Raw genomic sequence first — 5,701 nt, forward strand, 5'->3', positions numbered from 1 at the left:
CATATTTCTTATATTTTTAATCGCTTGTTCAAATTATGTTTTACTGCATCACTTATTAGATCAAAGTATTTTATATAGAGTCCAGGTCTTGACAAATCTCTAGTGCTGGGGAAAATAACAATGGTGGGGCAAACCTCAGCGAGGACGTTGAGCCCATAAGAGAGGGTGTTTGTGACACATCTCCTTAGGATACGAACTACACATCGAGAAAAACACAGGATAAGTAATCAGATCTTACATTTTAGTTGCACGTTTTAAAGTTGGGTGGGTCTAGGGCAAAACGAAAAATATCACTAGTGGGACGAACCGTTGTTTGGTTTGAAAAGGAAATGTAGAATTTATATACATATATATATATATATATATATATATATATATTATAAGAGGTGGTTTATGTCACTTCCTAGCTTAGTATAAGAACTCCACATCGACAAAACGCATGAGAGTTATTAGGTATAAAAGTTAGAAGACCTCATGACACTAATCTAGCGACATTTTTAAAGCCTTGCGGATCTAGACCCAAAACAAACTATATCACTAACAAGTTGTATGGTGGAATAAAGGCGGTGCAAATAATAATTGAAGGGATAGAAGAACTATATTGTTGGATTTAATTGAATCAATTTCGGGCATGATTCAGTTGTTGGCTCTTCTGGTTTTCATTTCATTTTCTCCCCTACTGGTGAAAATTCAACTTGAAAGGAAAAAGTACATTATCACAGGTGAAGTTGGCAGGTGCTTGTTGCTAATTAATTTGATTTGCTATTCCATATCTTGTGTTTTGATTTTATTTTCATCTATAATTAATAACTAAACAATTGAACCTAAGTGATAACAATCTAGCCGATAACTAATCCATAAATACCTCTATCTATGACTATGAGCTCTTTTTGTACACTTGAGTTGTTCTATTCTAACTTTTATCTCAATTTGTATTTGTGCTATATCAGTACATGAATCTCCTAGAATTCATTTGTGGTATATCTGTGATTCATAGATTGTTGTTGCCAACACCTTTCTGAACAACCTTTAGTGTCTGCTTGCAAGTCAGTAGAGTGTCTGTGAAATTCCCATTTGAAGCTTCTGGTTGTTAGTCCTGAAATAAGCAGGTGTCATGCGGAAACTAGTAAAGGAAACCTCGAGACCATGAGTAAGAAGGCAAATGATAAATATGAGATTAAATATGAGACAAATGACAAAAAAATTGTGACTAAAATATGAGATTAACTGTTCAATCATTCAGTTTCAAATGAATTTATTAATATTTTCAAACAAATTTAGACTCGCAAGTCAGTTATATAAGTATTAAAACTCTTCCTGCACCATAAAATAAGCCCAATCAAATTAACAAGTAAACAAAAACTAAAATATATGATTAGAAGTCTGTTAAATACAACTAGCAAGAATAACAAAATTAATATGAGATCAACTATTTTTTTTTGTACATATGAGATAATAGTTTAATCATTCAGTTTCATACGAAATTTTCTACTTGACTAAAGTCAATTTGGTGGTTATCAAATGAGTCAGTTCATGTTCTCAAACACTTTAGCCATAAAATTTCACTTTCTCCGGGAGTTTAAAAACAGTCTAAACACTTTTGGCCATAAATTCCCCAAAATCTACCAGCAATTCCAAATAATAACTTGTTTTATAAATTTTTTTCACTACAAATTGCTCTCAAAGATTCAAAAACCCACATGCAAGATAATTGAAGATGTAAACTAGAATATAAAGAGAAAAATCAAACAAATTAGGAAGATAAATACCTTAAATGAGTAGATCCGCGTTCCAAAACTTGACGAAATCAAAATTACCAGAAAGATACGAGATGAAGAGTTGTGTTTCTCTCAAAAAATTTGTATGCCAAAACCTAAATCTCAATGAATGGGTCAAAAGTGAGAGAGTGAGAAGAGAGGGCTACGAGAGTGAGACATAAGAACTTTTACAGAGAGGGAAAAGTTGAGCTTAGAGGGTGAGAGAGAAGTGTTGATGTCACTCCCCGAGCCTACATCCAGGGCAGGACTGGCACTCGAAGAACATTACTGGCTCAAGCGAACTCTTGGCCTAGCTTACATACTCAACGGAAGACTTAAAACACAAGAATAGTCTAAACAAAGAACTGGTGAAATAAACTTAGAATGTCTCAAAAGGAGCATTCAACTAGCCAAAATGGCTACTCAAGTCTCATAGAAAAACATCTGAAATACAGAGCTAAAAGACTCATAACTAACTGTCTGACTATCTATGAAGCCACTAAAAAAACTGAGATGGATGTTGGGACAAACCCCACAACATCCTAATGTTTTTGTAAATAAAAGTAAAAGCAATAAAAGGAGTCCTCCGGAATGCAAGGAGGCTCACCAATAGACTCTAAACTGCTAACTGGATCAACGGTGCGCTATATGCCTATCCAAGTTACCTGCGTCTGGATCATAAGATGATGCAGGCCAACTGGCATCAGTACATTGAATGTACGAGTATGTGAGTTGGAATACTAAACACAACAAAGGCTTGAAAAAGAATCTGAAGAACTTACTTGGTTCAACTTAACTCAACATAACTGGACTCATTTCAATATAAAGCAATTTAAAAGCAAGTGCAATATAAGGAAAAGTTGTTTAAAAACATTATTTCAACTCTGTGTATTTAGAAATACAATAACAACTCTGTATGTATGTAAAGATACAATATGAACTCTACTTGTATATGAAAAATACAAATATATCTGATGTATATAAAGATACAAAATAATGTTGTGGGAGTTTTTCTAACCGACAACTATCATATTAGAGCTATTGTTATGATACAATGATCTCTCTCACGCTGCCAGCGCATCCTATACCCTACCCCAGGTATATGACCTGAATTACTATTGGATCCACTAGTCTATGCAAAAAGGATTCATCTAAAAAGTATGACCCTTTTCTACCCATGATGGCTGCATGCTTTATGGGGGCTGATATTTGTATGAACTCTTCCCCATATCGATGCTCAATACTACTCCCAAAATATACTAGCTCTTTATGTTTAAAACATACTTCTTTTTGTGATTTGAAATAATTGCTCAAAACTTAGCTCAAACGCTATCTTGGAAATCAAAGTTTCCCCTCTTGCTTAATTATGAAAGCATTTACTCTTTTTTGAAAACTAGCTAAAATGCTCTTTAGAAATCAACGTTTTCCTTTCTTGTTTAAATGTGAAAACATTTTAAACCCTTTGGAAATGCATAAACTCCATATACTTTTGAAGAAATGAACTTCAAGCTTTACTCTTTAGTCAACTTGAAATTTAAGTCTTAACACAAAGTTAAACATTTGAAAAAAAAAAAAGACTTTTGAAAAACTTTTAAGAACTTATCTTAACATGACTCTTCACTTCTCTTGACTTTGATCTTAACTTTCCTTGAATTGGAATATGGATTCAAGGCTCATGATCTCATGTTTATTGATGATTTTATGATGTTTAGATGTACCTTAGAGTGTTGGAATCAATTAGAAAACATAGGTACATTGCTAAGGAACAAGTACGAAAGGATGGGGTGAAGAATGGGAAGAACTGGCATCCCTGGCGCTTTGAGAGGCGCGGGGCGCGAGCCCTTGATATTCAGGGACCAATTTATGGCGCTCTGGCTGGCGCGTCACCCCAGATCCCCACATTCAGGGAATGCTTTGGGGTGCACTGGCTGGCGTGACTCCCCACCCCTTCCCCAGGTGTTAGAGGACTTTTCTTCTCCGTTTTTCAACTCTAAACCCTCTAAACTTCAACGGTTCTTTCCCCAAACACTTAGGATAATTTATACCCTCAATATATGATAGATTCAAACCGAAATTACACCCGGAAACATGAATCAAATCGCAAGAAACTTCAACAGAACAACCTAGAAGAATTCAAACGAATTTCATCAAGAACTCAAAGGATTTACTTTCAAATCACACATATTTTGCCGAATTGAATCATGATTGGCGCTTGGATGAACTAACTCAACGCTATGTGATCTCACATACCTTTTAGGGATCACCACCGATGAAATCCACAAGCTACCCTTGACGAAATCGACGAATCTTGGACGTTCTTCTCCTTTCTCCTCTTTTCTCCTCTTCTCCAAGCCCTAGCGTAAAATTACCTTTTCTAAAACTGACTAAAATATGAATTTACCCCAATTAAACTCCTAAAAAAGAATAAGAATAATTAGGTAAGGAAAAGACTAAATTACCCTTCCAAAATCCGGATTAGACTTTCCTTAATTCAACAGCCCAACTTTCAAAGGACATAACTTACTCATCCGAACTCTGAATCGCCCAAACTCGGAGGCGTTGGAAAGATCATTCCAACCATGTCTAGAAGTACACCTAACTTATCCTGAGCTAGGAGTTATGGCCGTTTGAATTTGACCTAAACTCAACTTTTCCTAACTTAAACAAATTTCTAGATTTTCATTCTTTCCAAAAATGACTATTTCCAATTATTAGCTTCTTCCTAGTTATTTCAAATTGCGAGATGTTACAATATTTCCCCCTTAGGAACATTCGTCCTCAAATGAGATTACTCTTACTAGGCTCAGGGTGTAACATCAAGTTCAAATACCCAACAAGCAATTGCAAACAAACAATATGCTCACTCATAATTTAAAGAGTACTTAGAAGAGAATTAGTACCTTGGTCTGCATTTTCCCCGGACTCAAAGAGATGTGGATATCTTTTCTTCATATCCTCTTCAGTTTCCCAAGTAGCTTCCTCAACAAATTGGTTTCACCAAAGGACTTTGACTAATGCTACTTCCTTAGTCCTCAACTTGCGAACTTGGCAATCTAGAATCTGAACTGGAATCTCCTCATAAGATAGGCTATCCTTGATCCCAATATCTTCAGTTGGTATGATCAATGACGTATCGCCAATGAACTTCTTCAACATAGATATGTGAAACACCGGATGAACCACGGCTAACTCTTATGGTAGCTCTAACTCATAAGCTACATTGTCGATCCTCTTGGATATTCGATAAGGTCCAATATACCGGGGACTAAGTTTCCCCTTCTTACCAAATCTCATAACACCCTTCATGGGTGAAACTTTTAGATATACCCAATCATCCACTTCGAACACTAACTCCCTTCTCCTAATATCAGTGTAGGATCTCTGACGACTTTGTGCCATTTGCAACCTCTCTTGAATCAGTTTCACCTTCTCCATAGCTTGATGAACTAAATATGGTCCTATCAACCCTGCTTCACCAACTTCAAACCATCCAATATGAGATCTGCATCTTCTCCCATAAAGAGCTTCATAAGGAGCCATTTGGATGCTTGAGTGGTAACTATTGTTGTAAGCTAAATCAATGAGAGGTAGGTGATCATCTCAATTCCCTTTGAAATCAATCACACAAGCCCTCAACATATCTTCTAAGGTCTAAATAGTGCGCTCTGCTTTCCATCTGTCTGAGGATGAAAGGTTACTACTTAAGTTCACCTTTGAACCCAAGCCTTTTTGGAATGACTTCCAAAACTGTGTAGTAAATTGCGCATATCTATCTGAAATAATGGAGACCGGAACCTCATGAAGTTTTACCACCTCTTGAAGGTACAACTTAGCATAATCTTCTACCGAATGAGTAGTCTTTACCGGCAAAAAGTGGGTTGATTTTGTCATTCTGTCGACAATCACCCAAATAGAATCAGGCTGCCTACGAGACCTTGGTAAAC

This window comes from Solanum tuberosum, unplaced genomic scaffold (genome assembly GCF_000226075.1).
Source record: "Solanum tuberosum cultivar DM 1-3 516 R44 unplaced genomic scaffold, SolTub_3.0 scf00428, whole genome shotgun sequence".
Classification (NCBI taxonomy): domain Eukaryota; kingdom Viridiplantae; phylum Streptophyta; class Magnoliopsida; order Solanales; family Solanaceae; genus Solanum; species Solanum tuberosum.